This window comes from Neovison vison, chromosome 14, assembly GCF_020171115.1.
Source record: "Neovison vison isolate M4711 chromosome 14, ASM_NN_V1, whole genome shotgun sequence".
NCBI classification, from domain to species: Eukaryota; Metazoa; Chordata; class Mammalia; order Carnivora; family Mustelidae; genus Neogale; species Neogale vison.
Genome location: NC_058104.1, coordinates 45,981,146 through 46,008,472, shown reverse-complemented (window position 1 = coordinate 46,008,472; position 27,327 = coordinate 45,981,146).

Below are 27,327 nucleotides of genomic sequence, written 5' to 3'. Positions count from 1 at the left end.
CTCAGTGTTGGAAGCGTTATAGACGCAGAAACTAAGTGCGGAACACCACTGGTGGTGAACCTCCAATATGTGTTTGGCAGGCTTAAGCGCCATAGCTTGCCCTTTACTCAAAGGACCTAATGTGCCCCTAGTTCGTCCCTGTTCTATCTTCATTCCAAAAGGAGAAACACTGTTATGAATGAGTACGCACCTAAAGTAGGTTCCCTGAGCAGATACCTTCCTACGCCTCCCCTCCAAGGGGCCTGTATGAGACACTTCATGATTGCTACCCAGACACATTGTAGAGTTTTCAACTGAGCACAGATGCATCTCTTTCGTGAAAAATTACTGTAGCACAGTTCCCTTTTATATTGGAAGTGTTTAAGAGAAGAGGTAGACACAGTGGAACATCACCGGTGTTGTAATTCCAGTATGCATCATAGAGGCCTAAGTGCCTTACCCTCTACTTCACTCACGGTTTGCAACGTTCTCTCTGTCCGTCCTTGTTCTATCATCTTTCCTCCACTGGAAAGACACTGTGAGAAGTGACATTCCGCCTGAAGGAGTTTCCCTTAAACAGAACATGCTATAGTCTAACGGTTAGACGTCTGTGAATGGAAAGCTATGTGCGCCTATTACGGTTACCACAGAGTCAGTCCCAAAAGCTTCCTTCTTTAACAGACGTAACACTGCAGTGAATCCCTCCTAAAGCACACTTCCCTCTCAGTGTAGGAAGCGTTTTAGACGCAGAAACCAAGTGAGGATCACCACTGGTGGTGAACATCCAATATGTGTTGCTATAGTCCAATGGTTAAACGTCTTTGAATGGAAAGCTATGTGCGCCTAATGCGGTTACCACAGAGTCAGTCCCAAAAGCTTCCTTCTTTAAAAGACCTAACACTGCAGTGAATCCCTCCTAAAGCACACTTCCCTCTCAGTGTTGGAAGCGTTTTAGACGCAGAAACTAAGTGCGGATCACCACTGGTGGTGAACATCCAATATGTGTTTGTCAGGCTAAGCGCCATAGCCTGCCCTTTACTCACAGTACCTACTGTGCCCGTAGTCTTTCCCTTTTCTATCTTCATCTTCAAAGGAGAAACACTGTTACGAATCAGTAAGCACGTGAAGTACGTTCCCAGAGCAGATACCTTCCTCCGCATCCCCTCTAAGGGGTCTGTATGAGACACTTCATGACTGCTACCCAGACACGTCCTACACTTTCCAACTGAGCACAGACGCTTCCCTGTTGTGAGAACTTGCTGTAGAACAGTTCCCTCAAATATTGGAAGTGTTTTGAGTAGTGGTAGACACTGTGGAACATCCCAAGTGTTGAACTTCCAGTATGCATCATAGAGGCCTAAATGCCTGACCCTTTCCTTCACCAACGGGTTGTAACATTCTCTCTGCTCCGTCCTTGTTCTAGCTTCTTTCCTCCACTGGAAAGACACTGTTAGAAGGGACATTCCTCATGAAGATGTTTCCCTTACACAGAACTTGCTATAGTCCAACGGATAGACGTCAGAGACTGGAAAGCTATGTGCGCCTATTGTGGTTACCAAAGAGTCAGTCCCCAAAGCTTTCTTCTTTAACAGACGTAACACTGCAGTGAATCCCTCCTAAAGCACACTTCCCTCTCAGTGTTGGAAGCGTTATAGACGCAGAAACTAAGTGCGGAACACCACTGGTGGTGAACCTCCAATATGTGTTTGGCAGGCTTAAGCGCCATAGCTTGCCCTTTACTCAAAGGACCTAATGTGCCCCTAGTTCGTCCCTGTTCTATCTTCATTCCAAAAGGAGAAACACTGTTATGAATGAGTACGCACCTGAAGTAGGTTCCCTGAGCAGATACCTTCCTACGCCTCCCCTCCAAGGGGCCTGTATGAGACACTTCATGATTGCTACCCAGACACATTGTAGAGTTTTCAACTGAGCACAGATGCATCCCCTTCGTGAAAAATTACTGTAGCACAGTTCCCTTATATACTGGAAGTGTTTAAGAGAAGAGGTAGACACTGTGGAACATCACCGGTGTTGTAATTCCAGTATGCATCATAGAGGCCTAAGTGCCTTACCCTCTACTTCACTCACGGTTTGCAACGTTCTCTCTGTCCGTCCTTGTTCTATCATCTTTCCTCCACTGGAAAGACACTGTGAGAAGTGACATTCCGCCTGAAGGAGTTTCCCTTAAACAGAACATGCTATAGTCTAACGGTTAGACGTCTGTGAATGGAAAGCTATGTGCGCCTATTGCGGTTACCACAGAGTCAGTCCCAAAAGCTTCCTTCTTTAACAGACGTAACACTGCAGTGAATCCCTCCTAAAGCACACTTCCCTCTCAGTGTAGGAAGCGTTTTAGACGCAAAAACCAAGTGCGGATCACCACTGGTGGTGAACATCCAATATGTGTTTGGTAGGCTTAAGCGCCATAGCCTGCCCTTTACTCACAGTACCTAATGTGCCCCTAGTCAGTCCCTGTTCTATCTCCATATCTCAAAGGAGAAACGCTGTTATGAATGAGTATGCAACTGAAGTAGGTTCGCTGCGCAGATACTTTCCTTTGCATCCCCTCTAAGGGGCCTGTAGGAGAGACTTCATGATTGCTAACCCGACACGTCCTAGAGTTTCCAACTGAGTACAGACGCATCCCTGTCGTGAGATATTACTGTAGCACCGTTCCCTCATATATTGGAAGTGTTTTGAGAGGTGGTAGACGCTGTGGAACATCCCAGGTGTAGAACTTCCAGTATGCATCATAGAGGCCTAAATGCCTTACCCTTTACTTCACCAAAGGGTTTAATATTCTCTGTGCCCCGTCCTTGTTCTATCTTCTTTCCTCCACTGGAAAGACAAAGTGAGAAATGACCTTCCGCATGAAGGAGTTTCCCTTAAACTGAATTTGCTATAATCCAATGGTTAAACGTCTTTGAATGGAAAGCTATGTGCGCCTAATGCGGTTACCACAGAGTCAGTCCCAAAAGCTTCCTTCTTTAAAAGACCTAACACTGCAGTGAATCCCTCCTAAAGCACACTTCCCTCTCAGTGTTGGAAGCGTTTTAGACGCAGAAACTAAGTGCGGATCACCACTGGTGGTGAACATCCAATATGTGTTTGTCAGGCTAAGCGCCATAGCCTGCCCTTTACTCACAGTACCTACTGTGCCCGTAGTCTTTCCCTTTTCTATCTTCATCTTCAAAGGAGAAACACTGTTACGAATCAGTAAGCACGTGAAGTACGTTCCCAGAGCAGATACCTTCCTCCGCATCCCCTCTAAGGGGTCTGTATGAGACACTTCATGACTGCTACCCAGACACGTCCTACACTTTCCAACTGAGCACAGACGCTTCCCTGTTGTGAGAACTTGCTGTAGAACAGTTCCCTCAAATATTGGTAGTGTTTTGAGAAGTGGTAGACATTGTGGAACATCCCAAGTGTTGAACTTCCAGTATGCATCATAGAGGCCTAAATGCCTGACCCTTTCCTTCACCAACGGGTTGTAACATTCTCTCTGCTCCGTCCTTGTTCTATCTTCTTTCCTCCACTGGAAAGACACTGTTAGAAGGGACATTCCTCATGAAGATGTTTCCCTTACACAGAACTTGCTATAGTCCAACGGATAGACGTCAGAGACTGGAAAGCTATGTGCGCCTATTGTGGTTACCAAAGAGTCAGTCCCCAAAGCTTTCTTCTTTAACAGACGTAACACTGCAGTGAATCCCTCCTAAAGCACACTTCCCTCTCAGTGTTGGAAGCGTTATAGACGCAGAAACTAAGTGCGGAACACCACTGGTGGTGAACCTCCAATATGTGTTTGGCAGGCTTAAGCGCCATAGCTTGCCCTTTACTCAAAGGACCTAATGTGCCCCTAGTTCGTCCCTGTTCTATCTTCATTCCAAAAGGAGAAACACTGTTATGAATGAGTACGCACCTAAAGTAGGTTCCCTGAGCAGATACCTTCCTACGCCTCCCCTCCAAGGGGCCTGTATGAGACACTTCATGATTGCTACCCAGACACATTGTAGAGTTTTCAACTGAGCACAGATGCATCTCTTTCGTGAAAAATTACTGTAGCACAGTTCCCTTTTATATTGGAAGTGTTTAAGAGAAGAGGTAGACACAGTGGAACATCACCGGTGTTGTAATTCCAGTATGCATCATAGAGGCCTAAGTGCCTTACCCTCTACTTCACTCACGGTTTGCAACGTTCTCTCTGTCCGTCCTTGTTCTATCATCTTTCCTCCACTGGAAAGACACTGTGAGAAGTGACATTCCGCCTGAAGGAGTTTCCCTTAAACAGAACATGCTATAGTCTAATGGTTAGACGTCTGTGAATGGAAAGCTATGTGCGCCTATTACGGTTACCACAGAGTCAGTCCCAAAAGCTTCCTTCTTTAACAGACGTAACACTGCAGTGAATCCCTCCTAAAGCACACTTCCCTCTCAGTGTAGGAAGCGTTTTAGACGCAGAAACCAAGTGAGGATCACCACTGGTGGTGAACATCCAATATGTGTTGCTATAGTCCAATGGTTAAACGTCTTTGAATGGAAAGCTATGTGCGCCTAATGCGGTTACCACAGAGTCAGTCCCAAAAGCTTCCTTCTTTAAAAGACCTAACACTGCAGTGAATCCCTCCTAAAGCACACTTCCCTCTCAGTGTTGGAAGCGTTTTAGACGCAGAAACTAAGTGCGGATCACCACTGGTGGTGAACATCCAATATGTGTTTGTCAGCCTAAGCGCCATAGCCTGCCCTTTACTCACAGTACCTACTGTGCCCGTAGTCTTTCCCTTTTCTATCTTCATCTTCAAAGGAGAAACACTGTTACGAATCAGTAAGCACGTGAAGTACGTTCCCAGAGCAGATACCTTCCTCCGCATCCCCTCTAAGGGGTCTGTATGAGACACTTCATGACTGCTACCCAGACACGTCCTACACTTTCCAACTGAGCACAGACGCTTCCCTGTTGTGAGAACTTGCTGTAGAACAGTTCCCTCAAATATTGGAAGTGTTTTGAGAAGTGGTAGACACTGTGGAACATCCCAAGTGTTGAACTTCCAGTATGCATCATAGAGGCCTAAATGCCTGACCCTTTCCTTCACCAACGGGTTGTAACATTCTCTCTGCTCCGTCCTTGTTCTAGCTTCTTTCCTCCACTGGAAAGACACTGTTAGAAGGGACATTCCTCATGAAGATGTTTCCCTTACACAGAACTTGCTATAGTCCAACGGATAGACGTCAGAGACTGGAAAGCTATGTGCGCCTATTGTGGTTACCAAAGAGTCAGTCCCCAAAGATTTCTTCTTTAACAGACGTAACACTGCAGTGAATCCCTCCTAAAGCACACTTCCCTCTCAGTGTTGGAAGCGTTATAGACGCAGAAACTAAGTGCGGAACACCACTGGTGGTGAACCTCCAATATGTGTTTGGCAGGCTTAAGCGCCATAGCTTGCCCTTTACTCAAAGGACCTAATGTGCCCCTAGTTCGTCCCTGTTCTATCTTCATTCCAAAAGGAGAAACACTGTTATGAATGAGTACTCACCTAAAGTAGGTTCCCTGAGCAGATACCTTCCTACGCCTCCCCTCCAAGGGGCCTGTATGAGACACTTCATGATTGCTACCCAGACACATTGTAGAGTTTTCAACTGAGCACAGATGCATCCCCTTCGTGAAAAATTACTGTAGCACAGTTCCCTTATATATTGGAAGTGTTTAAGAGAAGAGGTAGACACTGTGGAACATCACCGGTGTTGTAATTCCAGTATGCATCATAGAGGCCTAAGTCCCTTACCCTGTACTTCACTCACGGTTTGCAACGTTCTCTCTGTCCGTCCTTGTTCTATCATCTTTTCTCCACTGGAAAGACACTGTGAGAAGTGACACTCCGCCTGAAGGAGTTTCCCTTAAACAGAACATGCTATAGTCTAACGGTTAGACGTCTGTGAATGGAAAGCTATGTGCGCCTAATGCGGTTAACACAGAGTCAGTCCCAAAAGCTTCCTTCTTTAACAGACGTAACACTGCAGTGAATCCCTCCTAAAGCACAATTCCCTCTCAGTGTAGGAAGCGTTTTAGACGCAGAAACCAAGTGAGGATCACCACTGGTGGTGAACATCCAATATGTGTTGCTATAGTCCAATGGTTAAACGTCTTTGAATGGAAAGCTATGTGCGCCTAATGCGGTTACCACAGAGTCAGTCCCAAAAGCTTCCTTCTTTAACAGACCTAACACTGCAGTGAATCCCTCCTAAAGCACACTTCCCTCTCAGTGTTGGAAGCGTTTTAGACTCAGAAACTAAGTGCGGATCACCACTGGTGGTGAACATCCAATATGTGTTTGTCAGGCTAAGCGCCATAGCCTGCCCTTTACTCACAGTACCTACTGTGCCCGTAGTCTTTCCCTTTTCTATCTTCATCTTCAATGGAGAAACACTGTTACGAATCAGTAAGCACGTGAAGTACTTTCCCAGAGCAGATACCTTCCTCCGCATCCCCTCTAAGGGGTGTGTATGAGACACTTCATGACTGCTACCCAGACACGTCCTACACTTTCCAACTGAGCACAGACGCTTCCCTGTTGTGAGAACTTGCTGTAGAACAGTTCCCTCAAATATTGGAAGTGTTTTGAGAAGTGGTAGACACTGTGGAACATCCCAAGTGTTGAACTTCCAGTATGCATCATAGAGGCCTAAATGCCTGACCCTTTCCTTCACCAACGGGTTGTAACATTCTCTCTGCTCCGTCCTTGTTCTATCTTCTTTCCTCCACTGGAAAGACACTGTTAGAAGGGACATTCCTCATGAAGATGTTTCCCTTACACAGAACTTGCTATAGTCCAACGGATAGACGTCAGAGACTGGAAAGCTATGTGCGCCTATTGTGGTTACCAAAGAGTCAGTCCCCAAAGCTTTCTTCTTTAACAGACGTAACACTGCAGTGAATCCCTCCTAAAGCACACTTCCCTCTCAGTGTTGGAAGCGTTATAGACGCAGAAACTAAGTGCGGAACACCACTGGTGGTGAACCTCCAATATGTGTTTGGCAGGCTTAAGCGCCATAGCTTGCCCTTTACTCAAAGGACCTAATGTGCCCCTAGTTCGTCCCTGTTCTATCTTCATTCCAAAAGGAGAAACACTGTTATGAATGAGTACGCACCTGAATTAGGTTCCCTGAGCAGATACCTTCCTACGCCTCCCCTCCAAGGGGCCTGTATGAGACACTTCATGATTGCTACCCAGACACATTGTAGAGTTTTCAACTGAGCACAGATGCATCCCCTTCGTGAAAAACTACTGTAGCACAGTTCCCTTATATATTGGAAGTGTTTAAGAGAAGAGGTAGACACTGTGGAACATCACCGGTGTTGTAATTCCAGTATGCATCATAGAGGCCTAAGTGCCTTACCCTCTACTTCACTCACGGTTTGCAACGTTCTCTCTGTCCGTCCTTGTTCTATCATCTTTCCTCCACTGGAAAGACACTGTGAGAAGTGACATTCCGCCTGAAGGAGTTTCCCTTAAACAGAACATGCTATAGTCTAACGGTTAGACGTCTGTGAATGGAAAGCTATGTGCGCCTATTGCGGTTACCACAGAGTCAGTCCCAAAAGCTTCCTTCTTTAACAGACGTAACACTGCAGTGAATCCCTCCTAAAGCACACTTCCCTCTCAGTGTAGGAAGCGTTTTAGACGCAAAAACCAAGTGCGGATCACCACTGGTGGTGAACATCCAATATGTGTTTGGTAGGCTTAAGCGCCATAGCCTGCCCTTTACTCACAGTACCTAATGTGCCCCTAGTCAGTCCCTGTTCTATCTCCATATCTCAAAGGAGAAACGCTGTTATGAATGAGTATGCAACTGAAGTAGGTTCGCTGCGCAGATACTTTCCTTTGCATCCCCTCTAAGGGGCCTGTAGGAGAGACTTCATGATTGCTAACCCGACACGTCCTAGAGTTTCCAACTGAGTACAGACGCATCCCTGTCGTGAGATATTACTGTAGCACCGTTCCCTCATATATTGGAAGTGTTTTGAGAGGTGGTAGACGCTGTGGAACATCCCAGGTGTAGAACTTCCAGTATGCATCATAGAGGCCTAAATGCCTTACCCTTTACTTCACCAAAGGGTTTAATATTCTCTGTGCTCCGTCCTTGTTCTATCTTCTTTCCTCCACTGGAAAGACAAAGTGAGAAATGACCTTCCGCATGAAGGAGTTTCCCTTAAACTGAATTTGCTAGAGTCCAATGGTTAAACGTCTTTGAATGGAAAGCTATGTGCGCCTAATGCGGTTACCACAGAGTCAGTCCCAAAAGCTTCCTTCTTTAAAAGACCTAACACTGCAGTGAATCCCTCCTAAAGCACACTTCCCTCTCAGTGTTGGAAGCGTTTTAGACGCAGAAACTAAGTGCGGATCACCACTGGTGGTGAACATCCAATATGTGTTTGTCAGGCTAAGCGCCATAGCCTGCCCTTTACTCACAGTACCTACTGTGCCCGTAGTCTTTCCCTTTTCTGTCTTCATCTTCAAAGGAGAAACACTGTTACGAATGAGTAAGCACGTGAAGTACGTTCCCAGAGCAGATACCTTCCTCCGCATCCCCTCTAAGGGGTCTGTATGAGACACTTCATGACTGCTACCCAGACACGTCCTACACTTTCCAACTGAGCACAGACGCTTCCCTGTTGTGAGAACTTGCTGTAGAACAGTTCCCTCAAATATTGGAAGTGTTTTGAGAAGTGGTAGACACTGTGGAACATCCCAAGTGTTGAACTTCCAGTATGCATCATAGAGGCCTAAATGCCTGACCCTTTCCTTCACCAACGGGTTGTAACATTCTCTCTGCTCCGTCCTTGTTCTATCTTCTTTCCTCCACTGGAAAGACACTGTTAGAAGGGACATTCCTCATGAAGATGTTTCCCTTACACAGAACTTGCTATAGTCCAACGGATAGACGTCAGAGACTGGAAAGCTATGTGCGCCTATTGTGGTTACCAAAGAGTCAGTCCCCAAAGCTTTCTTCTTTAACAGACGTAACACTGCAGTGAATCCCTCCTAAAGCACACTTCCCTCTCAGTGTTGGAAGCGTTATAGACGCAGAAACTAAGTGCGGAACACCACTGGTGGTGAACCTCCAATATGTGTTTGGCAGGCTTAAGCGCCATAGCTTGCCCTTTACTCAAAGGACCTAATGTGCCCCTAGTTCGTCCCTGTTCTATCTTCATTCCAAAAGGAGAAACACTGTTATGAATGAGTACGCACCTAAAGTAGGTTCCCTGAGCAGATACCTTCCTACGCCTCCCCTCCAAGGGGCCTGTATGAGACACTTCATGATTGCTACCCAGACACATTGTAGAGTTTTCAACTGAGCACAGATGCATCTCTTTCGTGAAAAATTACTGTAGCACAGTTCCCTTTTATATTGGAAGTGTTTAAGAGAAGAGGTAGACACAGTGGAACATCACCGGTGTTGTAATTCCAGTATGCATCATAGAGGCCTAAGTGCCTTACCCTCTACTTCACTCACGGTTTGCAACGTTCTCTCTGTCCGTCCTTGTTCTATCATCTTTCCTCCACTGGAAAGACACTGTGAGAAGTGACATTCCGCCTGAAGGAGTTTCCCTTAAACAGAACATGCTATAGTCTAACGGTTAGACGTCTGTGAATGGAAAGCTATGTGCGCCTATTACGGTTACCACAGAGTCAGTCCCCAAAGCTTCCTTCTTTAACAGACGTAACACTGCAGTGAATCCCTCCTAAAGCACACTTCCCTCTCAGTGTAGGAAGCGTTTTAGACGCAGAAACCAAGTGAGGATCACCACTGGTGGTGAACATCCAATATGTGTTGCTATAGTCCAATGGTTAAACGTCTTTGAATGGAAAGCTATGTGCGCCTAATGCGGTTACCACAGAGTCAGTCCCAAAAGCTTCCTTCTTTAAAAGACCTAACACTGCAGTGAATCCCTCCTAAAGCACACTTCCCTCTCAGTGTTGGAAGCGTTTTAGACGCAGAAACTAAGTGCGGATCACCACTGGTGGTGAACATCCAATATGTGTTTGTCAGGCTAAGCGCCATAGCCTGCCCTTTACTCACAGTACCTACTGTGCCCGTAGTCTTTCCCTTTTCTGTCTTCATCTTCAAAGGAGAAACACTGTTACGAATGAGTAAGCACGTGAAGTACGTTCCCAGAGCAGATACCTTCCTCCGCATCCCCTCTAAGGGGTCTGTATGAGACACTTCATGACTGCTACCCAGACACGTCCTACACTTTCCAACTGAGCACAGACGCTTCCCTGTCGTGAGAACTTGCTGTAGAACAGTTCCCTCAAATATTGGAAGTGTTTTGTGAAGTGGTAGACACTGTGGAACATCCCAAGTGTTGAACTTCCAGTATGCATCATAGAGGCCTAAATGCCTGACCCTTTCCTTCACCAACGGGTTGTAACATTCTCTCTGCTCCGTCCTTGTTCTATCTTCTTTCCTCCACTGGAAAGACACTGTTAGAAGGGACATTCCTCATGACGATGTTTCCCTTACACAGAACTTGCTATAGTCCAACGGATAGACGTCAGAGACTGGAAAGCTATGTGCGCCTATTGTGGTTACCAAAGAGTCAGTCCCCAAAGCTTTCTTCTGTAACAGACGTAACACTGCATTGAATCCCTCCTAAAGCACACTTCCCTCTCAGTGTTGGAAGCGTTATAGACGCAGAAACTAAGTGCGGAACACCACTGGTGGTGAACCTCCAATATGTGTTTGGCAGGCTTAAGCGCCATAGCTTGCCCTTTACTCAAAGGACCTAATGTGCCCCTAGTTCGTCCCTGTTCTATCTTCATTCCAAAAGGAGAAACACTGTTATGAATGAGTACGCACCTAAAGTAGGTTCCCTGAGCAGATACCTTCCTACGCCTCCCCTCCAAGGGGCCTGTATGAGACACTTCATGATTGCTACCCAGACACATTGTAGAGTTTTCAACTGAGCACAGATGCATCCCCTTCGTGAAAAATTACTGTAGCACAGTTCCCTTATATATTGGAAGTGTTTAAGAGAAGAGATAGACACTGTGGAACATCACCGGTGTTGTAATTCCTGTATGCATCATAGAGGCCTAAGTGCCTTACCCTCTACTTCACTCACGGTTTGCAACGTTCTCTCTGTCCGTCCTTGTTCTATCATCTTTCCTCCACTGGAAAGACACTGTGAGAAGTGATATTCCGCCTGAAGGAGTTTCCCTTAAACAGAACATGCTATAGTCTAACGGTTAGACGTCTGTGAATGGAAAGCTATGTGCGCCTATTACGGTTACCACAGAGTCAGTCCCAAAAGCTTCCTTCTTTAACAGACGTAACACTGCAGTGAATCCCTCCTAAAGCACAATTCCCTCTCAGTGTAGGAAGCGTTTTAGACGCAGAAACCAAGTGAGGATCACCACTGGTGGTGAACATCCAATATGTGTTGCTATAGTCCAATGGTTAAACGTCTTTGAATGGAAAGCTATGTGCGCCTAATGCGGTTACCACAGAGTCAGTCCCAAAAGCTTCCTTCTTTAAAAGACCTAACACTGCAGTGAATCCCTCCTAAAGCACACTTCCCTCTCAGTGTTGGAAGCGTTTTAGACGCAGAAACTAAGTGCGGATCACCACTGGTGGTGAACATCCAATATGTGTTTGTCAGGCTAAGCGCCATAGCCTGCCCTTTACTCACAGTACCTAATGTGCCCGTAGTCTTTCCCTTTTCTATCTTCATCTTCAAAGGAGAAACACTGTTACGAATCAGTAAGCACGTGAAGTACGTTCCCAGAGCAGATACCTTCCTCCGCATCACCTCTAAGGGGTGTGAATGAGACACTTCATGACTGCTACACAGACACGTCCTACACTTTCCAACTGAGCACAGACGCTTCCCTGTTGTGAGAACTTGCTGTAGAACAGTTCCCTCAAATATTGGAAGTGTTTTGAGAAGTGGTAGACACTGTGGAACATCCCAAGTGTTGAACTTCCAGTATGCATCATAGAGGCCTAAATGCCTGACCCTTTCCTTCACCAACGGGTTGTAACATTCTCTCTGCTCCGTCCTTGTTCTATCTTCTTTCCTCCACTGGAAAGACACTGTTAGAAGGGACATTCCTCATGACGATGTTTCCCTTACACAGAACTTGCTATAGTCCAACGGATAGACGTCAGAGACTGGAAAGCTATGTGCGCCTATTGTGGTTACCAAAGAGTCAGTCCCCAAAGCTTTCTTCTTTAACAGACGTAACACTGCAGTGAATCCCTCCTAAAGCACACTTCCCTCTCAGTGTTGGAAGCGTTATAGACGCAGAAACTAAGTGCGGAACACCACTGGTGGTGAACCTCCAATATGTGTTTGGCAGGCTTAAGCGCCATAGCTTGCCCTTTACTCAAAGGACCTAATGTGCCCCTAGTTCGGCCCTGTTCTATCTTCATTCCAAAAGGAGAAACACTGTTATGAATGAGTACGCACCTGAAGTAGGTTCCCTGAGCAGATACCTTCCTACGCCTCCCCTCCAAGGGGCCTGTATGAGACACTTCATGATTGCTACCCAGACACATTGTAGAGTTTTCAACTGAGCACAGATGCATCCCCTTCGTGAAAAATTACTGTAGCACAGTTCCCTTATATACTGGAAGTGTTTAAGAGAAGAGGTAGACACTGTGGAACATCACCGGTGTTGTAATTCCAGTATGCATCATAGAGGCCTAAGTGCCTTACCCTCTACTTCACTCACGGTTTGCAACGTTCTCTCTGTCCGTCCTTGTTCTATCATCTTTCCTCCACTGGAAAGACACTGTGAGAAGTGACATTCCGCCTGAAGGAGTTTCCCTTAAACAGAACATGCTATAGTCTAACGGTTAGACGTCTGTGAATGGAAAGCTATGTGCGCCTATTGCGGTTACCACAGAGTCAGTCCCAAAAGCTTCCTTCTTTAACAGATGTAACACTGCAGTGAATCCCTCCTAAAGCACACTTCACTCTCAGTGTAGGAAGCGTTTTAGACGCAGAAACCAAGTGCGGATCACCACTGGTGGTGAACATTCAATATGTGTTTGGTAGGCTTAAGCGCCATAGCCTGCCCTTTACTTACAGTACCTAATGTGCCCCTAGTCAGTCCCTGTTCTATCTCCATATCTCAAAGGAGAAACGCTGTTATGAATGAGTATGCAACTGAAGTAGGTTCGCTGAGCAGATACTTTCCTTTGCATCCCCTCTAAGGGGCCTGTAGGAGAGACTTCATGATTGCTATCCAGACACATCCTAGAGTTCACAACTGTGTACAGACGCATCCCTGTCGTGAGAACTTACTGTAGCACAGTTCCCTCATATATTGGAAGTGTTTTGAGAAGTGGTAGACGCTGTGGAACATCCCAGGTGTAGACTTCCAGTATGCATCATAGAGGCCTAAATGCCTTACCCTTTACTTCACCAAAGGGTTTAATATTCTCTGTGCTCCGTCCTTATTCTATCTTCTTTCCTCCACTGGAAAGACAAAGTGAGAAATGACCTTCCGCATGAAGGAGTTTCCCTTAAACTGAATTTGCTATAGTCCAATGGTTAAACGTCTTTGAATGGAAAGCTATGTGCGCCTAATGCGGTTACCACAGAGTCAGTCCCAAAAGCTTCCTTCTTTAAAAGACCTAACACTGCAGTGAATCCCTCCTAAAGCACACTTCCCTCTCAGTGTTGGAAGCGTTTTAGACGCAGAAACTAAGTGCGGATCACCACTGGTGGTGAACATCCAATATGTGTTTGTCAGGCTAAGCGCCATAGCCTGCCCTTTACTCACAGTACCTACTGTGCCCGTAGTCTTTCCCTTTTCTGTCTTCATCTTCAAAGGAGAAACACTGTTACGAATGAGTAAGCACGTGAAGTACGTTCCCAGAGCAGATACCTTCCTCCGCATCCCCTCTAAGGGGTCTGTATGAGACACTTCATGACTGCTACCCAGACACGTCCTACACTTTCCAACTGAGCACAGACGCTTCCCTGTTGTGAGAACTTGCTGTAGAACAGTTCCCTCAAATATTGGAAGTGTTTTGAGAAGTGGTAGACACTGTGGAACATCCCAAGTGTTGAACTTCCAGTATGCATCATAGAGGCCTAAATGCCTGACCCTTTCCTTCACCAACGGGTTGTAACATTCTCTCTGCTCCGTCCTTGTTCTATCTTCTTTCCTCCACTGGAAAGACACTGTTAGAAGGGACATTCCTCATGAAGATGTTTCCCTTACACAGAACTTGCTATAGTCCAACGGATAGACGTCAGAGACTGGAAAGCTATGTGCGCCTATTGTGGTTACCAAAGAGTCAGTCCCCAAAGCTTTCTTCTTTAACAGACGTAACACTGCAGTGAATCCCTCCTAAAGCACACTTCCCTCTCAGTGTTGGAAGCGTTATAGACGCAGAAACTAAGTGCGGAACACCACTGGTGGTGAACCTCCAATATGTGTTTGGCAGGCTTAAGCGCCATAGCTTGCCCTTTACTCAAAGGACCTAATGTGCCCCTAGTTCGTCCCTGTTCTATCTTCATTCCAAAAGGAGAAACACTGTTATGAATGAGTACGCACCTAAAGTAGGTTCCCTGAGCAGATACCTTCCTACGCCTCCCCTCCAAGGGGCCTGTATGAGACACTTCATGATTGCTACCCAGACACATTGTAGAGTTTTCAACTGAGCACAGATGCATCTCTTTCGTGAAAAATTACTGTAGCACAGTTCCCTTTTATATTGGAAGTGTTTAAGAGAAGAGGTAGACACAGTGGAACATCACCGGTGTTGTAATTCCAGTATGCATCATAGAGGCCTAAGTGCCTTACCCTCTACTTCACTCACGGTTTGCAACGTTCTCTCTGTCCGTCCTTGTTCTATCATCTTTCCTCCACTGGAAAGACACTGTGAGAAGTGACATTCCGCCTGAAGGAGTTTCCCTTAAACAGAACATGCTATAGTCTAACGGTTAGACGTCTGTGAATGGAAAGCTATGTGCGCCTATTACGGTTACCACAGAGTCAGTCCCAAAAGCTTCCTTCTTTAACAGACGTAACACTGCAGTGAATCCCTCCTAAAGCACACTTCCCTCTCAGTGTAGGAAGCGTTTTAGACGCAGAAACCAAGTGCGGATCACCACTGTTGGTGAACTTCCAATATGTGTTTGGTAGGCTTAAGCGCCATAGCCTACCCTTTACTCACAGTACCTAATGTGCCCCTAGTCAGTCCCTGTTCTATCTCCATATCTCAAAGGAGAAACGCTGTTATGAATGAGTATGCAACTGAAGTAGGTTCGCTGAGCAGATACTTTCCTTTGCATCCCCTCTAAGGGGCCTGTAGGAGAGACTTCATGATTGCTATCCAGACACATCCTAGAGTTCACAACTGTGTACAGACGCATCCCTGTCGTGAGAACTTACTGTAGCACAGTTCCCTCATATATTGGAAGTGTTTTGAGAAGTGGTAGACGCTGTGGAACATCCCAGGTGTAGACTTCCAGTATGCATCATAGAGGCCTAAATGCCTTACCCTTTACTTCACCAAAGGGTTTAATATTCTCTGTGCTCCGTCCTTGTTCTATCTTCTTTCCTCCACTGGAAAGACAAAGTGAGAAATGACCTTCCGCATGAAGGAGTTTCCCTTAAACTGAATTTGCTATAGTCCAATGGTTAAACGTCTTTGAATGGAAAGCTATGTGCGCCTAATGCGGTTACCACAGAGTCAGTCCCAAAAGCTTCCTTCTTTAAAAGACCTAACACTGCAGTGAATCCCTCCTAAAGCACACTTCCCTCTCAGTGTTGGAAGCGTTTTAGACGCAGAAACTAAGTGCGGATCACCACTGGTGGTGAACATCCAATATGTGTTTGTCAGGCTAAGCGCCATAGCCTGCCCTTTACTCACAGTACCTACGGTGCCCGTCGTCTTTCCCTTTTCTGTCTTCATCTTCAAAGGAGAAACACTGTTACGAATGAGTAAGCACGTGAAGTACGTTCCCAGAGCAGATACCTTCCTCCACATCCCCTCTAAGGGGTCTGTATGAGACACTTCATGACTGCTACCCAGACACGTCCTACACTTTCCAACTGAGCACAGACGCTTCCCTGTTGTGAGAACTTGCTGTAGAACAGTTCCCTCAAATATTGGAAGTGTTTTGAGAAGTGTTAGACACTGTGGAACATCCCACGTGTTGAACTTCCAGTATGCATCATAGAGGCCTAAATGCCTGACCCTTTCCTTCACCAACGGGTTGTAACATTCTCTCTGCTCCGTCCTTGTTCTATCTTCTTTCCTCCACTGGAAAGACACTGTTAGAAGGGACATTCCTCATGAAGATGTTTCCCTTACACAGAACTTGCTATAGTCCAACGGATAGACGTCAGAGACTGGAAAGCTATGTGCGCCTATTGTGGTTACCAAAGAGTCAGTCCCCAAAGCTTTCTTCTTTAACAGACGTAACACTGCAGTGAATCCCTCCTAAAGCACACTTCCCTCTCAGTGTTGGAAGCGTTTTAGACGCAGAAACTAAGTGCGGATCACCACTGGTGGTGAACATCCAATATGTGTTTGTCAGGCTAAGCGCCATAGCCTGCCCTTTACTCACAGTACCTAATGTGCCCGTAGTCTTTCCCTTTTCTATCTTCATCTTCAAAGGAGAAACACTGTTACGAATCAGTAAGCACGTGAAGTACGTTCCCAGAGCAGATACCTTCCTCCGCATCCCCTCTAAGGGGTCTGTATGAGACACTTCATGACTGCTACCCAGACACGTCCTACACTTTCCAACTGAGCACAGACGCTTCCCTGTTGTGAGAACTTGCTGTAGAACAGTTCCCTCAAATATTGGAGTGTTTTGAGAAGTGGTAGACACTGTGGAACATCCCAAGTGTTGAACTTCCAGTATGCATCATAGAGGCCTAAATGCCTGACCCTTTCCTTCACCAACGGGTTGTAACATTCTCTCTGCTCCGTCCTTGTTCTATCTTCTTTCCTCCACTGGAAAGACACTGTTAGAAGGGACATTCCTCATGAAGATGTTTCCCTTACACAGAACTTGCTATAGTCCAACGGATAGACGTCAGAGACTGGAAAGCTATGTGCGCCTATTGTGGTTACCAAAGAGTCAGTCCCCAAAGCTTTCTTCTTTAACAGACGTAACACTGCAGTGAATCCCTCCTAAAGCACACTTCCCTCTCAGTGTTGGAAGCGTTATAGACGCAGAAACTAAGTGCGGAACACCACTGGTGGTGAACCTCCAATATGTGTTTGGCAGGCTTAAGCGCCATAGCTTGCCCTTTACTCAAAGGACCTAATGTGCCCCTAGTTCGTCCCTGTTCTATCTTCATTGCAAAAGGAGAAACACTGTTATGAATGAGTACGCACCTAAAGTAGGTTCCCTGAGCAGATACCTTCCTACGCCTCCCCTCCAAGGGGCCTGTATGAGACACTTCATGATTGCTACCCAGACACATTGTAGAGTTTTCAACTGAGCACAGATGCATCCCCTTCGTGAAAAATTACTGTAGCACAGTTCCCTTATATACTGGAAGTGTTTAAGAGAAGAGGTAGACACTGTGGAACATCACCGGTGTTGTAATTCCAGTATGCATCATAGAGGCCTAAGTGCCTTACCCTCTACTTCACTCACGGTTTGCAACGTTCTCTCTGTCCGTCCTTGTTCTATCATCTTTTCTCCACTGGAAAGACACTGTGAGAAGTGACATTCCGCCTGAAGGAGTTTCCCTTAAACAGAACATGCTATAGTCTAACGGTTAGACGTCTGTGAATGGAAAGCTATGTGCGCCTATTGCGGTTACCACAGAGTCAGTACCAAAAGCTTCCTTCTTTAACAGACGTAACACTGCAGTGAATCCCTCCTAAAGCACACTTCCCTCTCAGTGTAGGAAGCGTTTTAGACGCAGAAACCAAGTGCGCATCACCACTGGTGGTGAACTTCCCATATATGTTTGGTAGGCTTATGCGCCATAGCCTGCCCTTTACTCACAGTACCTAATGTGCCCCTAGTCTGTCCCTGTTCTATCTCCATATCTCAAAGGAGAAACGCTCTTATGAATGAGTATGCAACTGAAGTAGGTTCGCTGAGCAGATACTTTCCTTTGCATCCCCTCTAAGGGGCCTGTAGGAGAGACTTCATGATTGCTAACCAGACACATCCGAGAGTTCACAACTGCGTACAGACGCATCCCTGTCGTGAGAACTTACTGTAGCACAGTTCCCTCATATATTGGAAGTGTTTTGAGAGGTGGTAGACTCTGTGGAACATCCCAGGTGTAAAACTTCCAGTATGCATCATAGAGGCCTAAATGCCTTACCCTTTACTTCACCAAAGGGTTTAACATTCTCTGTGCTCCGTCCTTGTTCTATCTTCTTTCCTCCACTGGAAAGACAATGTGAGAAATGACATTCCGCATGAAGGAGTTTCCCTTAAACTGAACTTGCTATAGTCCAATGGTTAGACGTCTTTGAATGGAAAGCTATGTGCGCCTAATGCGGTTACCACAGAGTCAGTCCCAAAAGCTTCCTTCTTTAACAGACGTAACACTGCAGTGAATCCCTCCTAAAGCACACTTCCCTCTCAGTGTTGGAAGCGTTTTAGACGCAGAAATTAAGTGCGGATCACCACTGGTGGTGAACATCCAATATGTGTTTGTCAGGCTAAGCGCCATAGCCTGCCCTTTACTCACAGTACCTAATGTGCCCGTAGTCTTTCCCTTTTCTATCTTCATCTTCAAAGGAGAAACACTGTTACGAATGAGTAAGCACGTGAAGTACGTTCCCAGCGCAGATACCTTCCTCCGCATCCCCTCTAAGGGGTCTGTATGAGACACTTCATGATTGCTACCCAGACACGTCCTACACTTTCCAACTGAGCACAGACGCTTCCCTGTTGTGAGAACTTGCTGTAGAACAGTTCCCTCAAATATTGGAAGTGTTTTGAGAAGTGGTAGACACTGTGGAACATCCCAAGTGTTGAACTTCCAGTATGCATCATAGAGGCCTAAATGCCTGACCCTTTCCTTCACCAACGGGTTGTAACATTCTCTCTGCTCCGTCCTTGTTCTATCTTCTTTCCTCCACTGGAAAGACACTGTTAGAAGGGACATTCCTCATGAAGATGTTTCCCTTACACAGAACTTGCTATAGTCCAACGGATAGACGTCAGAGACTGGAAAGCTATGTGCGCCTATTGTGGTTACCAAAGAGTCAGTCCCCAAAGCTTTCTTCTTTAACAGACGTAACACTGCAGTGAATCCCTCCTAAAGCACACTTCCCTCTCAGTGTTGGAAGCGTTATAGACGCAGAAACTAAGTGCGGAACACCACTGGTGGTGAACCTCCAATATGTGTTTGGCAGGCTTAAGCGCCATAGCTTGCCCTTTACTCAAAGGACCTAATGTGCCCCTAGTTCGTCCCTGTTCTATCTTCATTCCAAAAGGAGAAACACTGTTATGAATGAGTACGCACCTAAAGTAGGTTCCCTGAGCAGATACCTTCCTACGCCTCCCCTCCAAGGGGCCTGTATGAGACACTTCATGATTGCTACCCAGACACATTGTAGAGTTTTCAACTGAGCACAGATGCATCCCCTTCGTGAAAAATTACTGTAGCACAGTTCCCTTATATATTGGAAGTGTTTAAGAGAAGAGGTAGACACTGTGGAACATCACCGGTGTTGTAATTCCAGTATGCATCCTAGAGGCCTAAGTGCCTTACCCTCTACTTCACTCACGGTTTGCAACGTTCTCTCTGTCCGTCCTTGTTCTATCATCTTTCCTCCACTGGAAAGACACTGTGAGAAGTGACATTCCGCCTGAAGGAGTTTCCCTTAAACAGAACATGCTATAGTCTAACGGTTAGACGTCTGTGAATGGAAAGCTATGTGCGCCTAATGCGGTTACCACAGAGTCAGTCCCAAAAGCTTCCTTCTTTAAAAGACCTAACACTGCAGTGAATCCCTCCTAAAGCACACTTCCCTCTCAGTGTTGGAAGCGTTTTAGACGCAGAAACTAAGTGCGGATCACCACTGGTGGTGAACATCCAATATGTGTTTGTCAGGCTAAGCGCCATAGCCTGCCCTTTACTCACAGTACCTACTGTGCCCGTAGTCTTTCCCTTTTCTGTCTTCATCTTCAAAGGAGAAACACTGTTACGAATGAGTAAGCACGTGAAGTACGTTCCCAGAGCAGATACCTTCCTCCGCATCCCCTCTAAGGGGTCTGTATGAGACACTTCATGACTGCTACCCAGACACGTCCTACACTTTCCAACTGAGCACAGACGCTTCCCTGTCGTGAGAACTTGCTGTAGAACAGTTCCCTCAAATATTGGAAGTGTTTTGAGAAGTGGTAGACACTGTGGAACATCCCAAGTGTTGAACTTCCAGTATGCATCATAGAGGCCTAAATGCCTGACCCTTTCCTTCACCAACGGGTTGTAACATTCTCTCTGCTCCGTCCTTGTTCTATCTTCTTTCCTCCACTGGAAAGACACTGTTAGAAGGGACATTCCTCATGACGATGTTTCCCTTACACAGAACTTGCTATAGTCCAACGGATAGACGTCAGAGACTGGAAAGCTATGTGCGCCTATTGTGGTTACCAAAGAGTCAGTCCCCAAAGCTTTCTTCTTTAACAGACGTAACACTGCAGTGAATCCCTCCTAAAGCACACTTCCCTCTCAGTGTTGGAAGCGTTATAGACGCAGAAACTAAGTGCGGAACACCACTGGTGGTGAACCTCCAATATGTGTTTGGCAGGCTTAAGCGCCATAGCTTGCCCTTTACTCAAAGGACCTAATGTGCCCCTAGTTCGTCCCTGTTCTATCTTCATTCCAAAAGGAGAAACACTGTTATGAATGAGTACGCACCTAAAGTAGGTTCCCTGAGCAGATACCTTCCTACGCCTCCCCTCCAAGGGGCCTGTATGAGACACTTCATGATTGCTACCCAGACACATTGTAGAGTTTTCAACTGAGCACAGATGCATCCCCTTCGTGAAAAATTACTGTAGCACAGTTCCCTTATATATTGGAAGTGTTTAAGAGAAGAGATAGACACTGTGGAACATCACCGGTGTTGTAATTCCTGTATGCATCATAGAGGCCTAAGTGCCTTACCCTCTACTTCACTCACGGTTTGCAACGTTCTCTCTGTCCGTCCTTGTTCTATCATCTTTCCTCCACTGGAAAGACACTGTGAGAAGTGATATTCCGCCTGAAGGAGTTTCCCTTAAACAGAACATGCTATAGTCTAACGGTTAGACGTCTGTGAATGGAAAGCTATGTGCGCCTATTACGGTTACCACAGAGTCAGTCCCAAAAGCTTCCTTCTTTAACAGACGTAACACTGCAGTGAATCCCTCCTAAAGCACAATTCCCTCTCAGTGTAGGAAGCGTTTTAGACGCAGAAACCAAGTGAGGATCACCACTGGTGGTGAACATCCAATATGTGTTGCTATAGTCCAATGGTTAAACGTCTTTGAATGGAAAGCTATGTGCGCCTAATGCGGTTACCACAGAGTCAGTCCCAAAAGCTTCCTTCTTTAAAAGACCTAACACTGCAGTGAATCCCTCCTAAAGCACACTTCCCTCTCAGTGTTGGAAGCGTTTTAGACGCAGAAACTAAGTGCGGATCACCACTGGTGGTGAACATCCAATATGTGTTTGTCAGGCTAAGCGCCATAGCCTGCCCTTTACTCACAGTACCTAATGTGCCCGTAGTCTTTCCCTTTTCTATCTTCATCTTCAAAGGAGAAACACTGTTACGAATCAGTAAGCACGTGAAGTACGTTCCCAGAGCAGATACCTTCCTCCGCATCACCTCTAAGGGGTGTGAATGAGACACTTCATGACTGCTACACAGACACGTCCTACACTTTCCAACTGAGCACAGACGCTTCCCTGTTGTGAGAACTTGCTGTAGAACAGTTCCCTCAAATATTGGAAGTGTTTTGAGAAGTGGTAGACACTGTGGAACATCCCAAGTGTTGAACTTCCAGTATGCATCATAGAGGCCTAAATGCCTGACCCTTTCCTTCACCAACGGGTTGTAACATTCTCTCTGCTCCGTCCTTGTTCTATCTTCTTTCCTCCACTGGAAAGACACTGTTAGAAGGGACATTCCTCATGAAGATGTTTCCCTTACACAGAACTTGCTATAGTCCAACGGATAGACGTCAGAGACTGGAAAGCTATGTGCGCCTATTGTGGTTACCAAAGAGTCAGTCCCCAAAGCTTTCTTCTTTAACAGACGTAACACTGCAGTGAATCCCTCCTAAAGCACACTTCCCTCTCAGTGTTGGAAGCGTTATAGACGCAGAAACTAAGTGCGGAACACCACTGGTGGTGAACCTCCAATATGTGTTTGGCAGGCTTAAGCGCCATAGCTTGCCCTTTACTCAAAGGACCTAATGTGCCCCTAGTTCGGCCCTGTTCTATCTTCATTCCAAAAGGAGAAACACTGTTATGAATGAGTACGCACCTGAAGTAGGTTCCCTGAGCAGATACCTTCCTACGCCTCCCCTCCAAGGGGCCTGTATGAGACACTTCATGATTGCTACCCAGACACATTGTAGAGTTTTCAACTGAGCACAGATGCATCCCCTTCGTGAAAAATTACTGTAGCACAGTTCCCTTATATACTGGAAGTGTTTAAGAGAAGAGGTAGACACTGTGGAACATCACCGGTGTTGTAATTCCAGTATGCATCATAGAGGCCTAAGTGCCTTACCCTCTACTTCACTCACGGTTTGCAACGTTCTCTCTGTCCGTCCTTGTTCTATCATCTTTCCTCCACTGGAAAGACACTGTGAGAAGTGACATTCCGCCTGAAGGAGTTTCCCTTAAACAGAACATGCTATAGTCTAACGGTTAGACGTCTGTGAATGGAAAGCTATGTGCGCCTATTGCGGTTACCACAGAGTCAGTCCCAAAAGCTTCCTTCTTTAACAGATGTAACACTGCAGTGAATCCCTCCTAAAGCACACTTCACTCTCAGTGTAGGAAGCGTTTTAGACGCAGAAACCAAGTGCGGATCACCACTGTTGGTGAACTTCCAATATGTGTTTGGTAGGCTTAAGCGCCATAGCCTACCCTTTACTCACAGTACCTAATGTGCCCCTAGTCAGTCCCTGTTCTATCTCCATATCTCAAAGGAGAAACGCTGTTATGAATGAGTATGCAACTGAAGTAGGTTCGCTGAGCAGATACTTTCCTTTGCATCCCCTCTAAGGGGCCTGTAGGAGAGACTTCATGATTGCTATCCAGACACATCCTAGAGTTCACAACTGTGTACAGACGCATCCCTGTCGTGAGAACTTACTGTAGCACAGTTCCCTCATATATTGGAAGTGTTTTGAGAAGTGGTAGACGCTGTGGAACATCCCAGGTGTAGACTTCCAGTATGCATCATAGAGGCCTAAATGCCTTACCCTTTACTTCACCAAAGGGTTTAATATTCTCTGTGCTCCGTCCTTGTTCTATCTTCTTTCCTCCACTGGAAAGACAAAGTGAGAAATGACCTTCCGCATGAAGGAGTTTCCCTTAAACTGAATTTGCTATAGTCCAATGGTTAAACGTCTTTGAATGGAAAGCTATGTGCGCCTAATGCGGTTACCACAGAGTCAGTCCCAAAAGCTTCCTTCTTTAAAAGACCTAACACTGCAGTGAATCCCTCCTAAAGCACACTTCCCTCTCAGTGTTGGAAGCGTTTTAGACGCAGAAACTAAGTGCGGATCACCACTGGTGGTGAACATCCAATATGTGTTTGTCAGGCTAAGCGCCATAGCCTGCCCTTTACTCACAGTACCTACGGTGCCCGTCGTCTTTCCCTTTTCTGTCTTCATCTTCAAAGGAGAAACACTGTTACGAATGAGTAAGCACGTGAAGTACGTTCCCAGAGCAGATACCTTCCTCCACATCCCCTCTAAGGGGTCTGTATGAGACACTTCATGACTGCTACCCAGACACGTCCTACACTTTCCAACTGAGCACAGACGCTTCCCTGTTGTGAGAACTTGCTGTAGAACAGTTCCCTCAAATATTGGAAGTGTTTTGAGAAGTGTTAGACACTGTGGAACATCCCACGTGTTGAACTTCCAGTATGCATCATAGAGGCCTAAATGCCTGACCCTTTCCTTCACCAACGGGTTGTAACATTCTCTCTGCTCCGTCCTTGTTCTATCTTCTTTCCTCCACTGGAAAGACACTGTTAGAAGGGACATTCCTCATGAAGATGTTTCCCTTACACAGAACTTGCTATAGTCCAACGGATAGACGTCAGAGACTGGAAAGCTATGTGCGCCTATTGTGGTTACCAAAGAGTCAGTCCCCAAAGCTTTCTTCTTTAACAGACGTAACACTGCAGTGAATCCCTCCTAAAGCACACTTCCCTCTCAGTGTTGGAAGCGTTATAGACGCAGAAACTAAGTGCGGAACACCACTGGTGGTGAACCTCCAATATGTGTTTGGCAGGCTTAAGCGCCATAGCTTGCCCTTTACTCAAAGGACCTAATGTGCCCCTAGTTCGTCCCTGTTCTATCTTCATTCCAAAAGGAGAAACACTGTTATGAATGAGTACGCACCTAAAGTAGGTTCCCTGAGCAGATACCTTCCTACGCCTCCCCTCCAAGGGGCCTGTATGAGACACTTCATGATTGCTACCCAGACACATTGTAGAGTTTTCAACTGAGCACAGATGCATCCCCTTCGTGAAAAATTACTGTAGCACAGTTCCTTATATATTGGAAGTGTTTAAGAGAAGAGGTAGACACTGTGGAACATCACCGGTGTTGTAATTCCAGTATGCATCATAGAGGCCTAAGTGCCTTACCCTGTACTTCACTCACGGTTTGCAACGTTCTCTCTGTCCGTCCTTGTTCTATCATCTTTCCTCCACTGGAAAGACACTGTGAGAAGTGACATTCCGCCTGAAGGAGTTTCCCTTAAACAGAACATGCTATAGTCTAACGGTTAGACGTCTGTGAATGGAAAGCTATGTGCGCCTATTGCGGTTACCACAGAGTCAGTCCCCAAAGCTTCCTTCTTTAACAGACGTAACACTGCAGTGAATCCCTCCTAAAGCACACTTCCCTCTCAGTGTAGGAAGCGTTTTAGACGCAGAAACCAAGTGCGGATCACCACTGGTGGTGAACATCCAATATGTGTTTGGTAGGCTTAAGCGCCATAGCCTGCCCTTTACTCACAGTACCTAATGTGCCCCTAGTCAGTCCCTGTTCTATCTGCATATCTCAAAGGAGAAACGCTGTTAAAAATGAGCATGCAACGGAAGTAGGTTCGCTGAACAGATACTTTCCTTTGCATCCCCTCTAAGGGGCCTGTAGGAGAGACTTCATGATTGCTAACCCGACACGTCCTAGAGTTTCCAACTGAGTACAGACGCATCCCTGTCGTGAGAACTTACTGTAGCACCGTTCCCTCATATATTGGAAGTGTTTTGAGAGGTGGTAGACGCTGTGGAACATCCCAGGTGTAGAACTTCCAGTATGCATCATAGAGGCCTAAATGCCTTACCCTTTACTTCACCAAAGGGTTTAATATTCTCTGTGCTCCGTCCTTGTTCTATCTTCTTTCCTCCACTGGAAAGACAAAGTGAGAAATGACCTTCCGCATGAAGGAGTTTCCCTTAAACTGAATTTGCTATAGTCCAATGGTTAAACGTCTTTGAATGGAAAGCTATGTGCGCCTAATGCGGGTACCACAGAGTCAGTCCCAAAAGCTTCCTTCTTTAACAGACGTAACACTGCAGTGAATCCCTCCTAAAGCACACTTCCCTCTCAGTGTTGGAAGCGTTTTAGACGCAGAAACTAAGTGCGGATCACCACTGGTGGTGAACATCCAATATGTGTTTGTCAGGCTAAGCGCCATAGCCTGCCCTTTACTCACAGTACCTACTGTGCCCGTAGTCTTTTCCTTTTCTATCTTCATCTTCAAAGGAGAAACACTGTTACGAATGAGTAAGCACGTGAAGTACGTTCCCAGAGCAGATACCTTCCTCCGCATCCCCTCTAAGGGGTCTGTATGAGACACTTCATGACTGCTACCCAGACACGTCCTACACTTTCCAACTGAGCACAGACGCTTCCCTGTTGTGAGAACTTGCTGTAGAACAGTTCCCTCAAATATTGGAAGTGTTTTGAGAAGTGTTAGACACTGTGGAACATCCCAAGTGTTGAACTTCCAGTATGCATCATAGAGGCCTAAATGCCTTACCCTTTACTTCACCAAAGGGTTTAATATTCTCTGTGCTCCGTCCTTGTTCTATCTTCTTTCCTCCACTGGAAAGACAAAGTGAGAAATGACCTTCCGCATGAAGGAGTTTACCTTAAACTGAATTTGCTATAGTCCAATGGTTAAACGTCTTTGAATGGAAAGCTATGTGCGCCTAATGCGGTTACCACAGAGTCAGTCCCAAAAGCTTCCTTCTTTAAAAGACCTAACACTGCAGTGAATCCCTCCTAAAGCAAACTTCCCTCTCAGTGTTGGAAGCGTTTTAGACGCAGAAACTAAGTGCGGATCACCACTGGTGGTGAACATCCAATATGTGTTTGTCAGGCTAAGCGCCATAGCCTGCCCTTTACTCACAGTACCTACTGTGCCCGTAGTCTTTCCCTTTTCTGTCTTCATCTTCAAAGGAGAAACACTGTTACGAATGAGTAAGCACGTGAAGTACGTTCCCAGAGCAGATACCTTCCTCCGCATCCCCTCTAAGGGGTCTGTATGAGACACTTCATGACTGCTACCCAGACACGTCCTACACTTTCCAACTGAGCACAGACGCTTCCCTGTTGTGAGAACTTGCTGTAGAACAGTTCCCTCCTATATTGGAAGTGTTTTGAGAAGTGGTAGACACTGTGGAACATCCCAAGTGTTGAACTTCCAGTATGCATCATAGAGGCCTAAATGCCTGACCCTTTCCTTCACCAACGGGTTGTAACATTCTCTCTGCTCCGTCCTTGTTCTATCTTCTTTCCTCCACTGGAAAGACACTGTTAGAAGGGACATTCCTCATGAAGATGTTTCCCTTACACAGAACTTGCTATAGTCCAACGGATAGACGTCAGAGACTGGAAAGCTATGTGCGCCTATTGTGGTTACCAAAGAGTCAGTCCCCAAAGCTTTCTTCTTTAACAGACGTAACACTGCAGTGAATCCCTCCTAAAGCACACTTCCCTCTCAGTGTTGGAAGCGTTATAGACGCAGAAACTAAGTGCGGAACACCACTGGTGGTGAACCTCCAATATGTGTTTGGCAGGCTTAAGCGCCATAGCTTGCCCTTTACTCAAAGGACCTAATGTGCCCTTAGTTCGTCCCTGTTCTA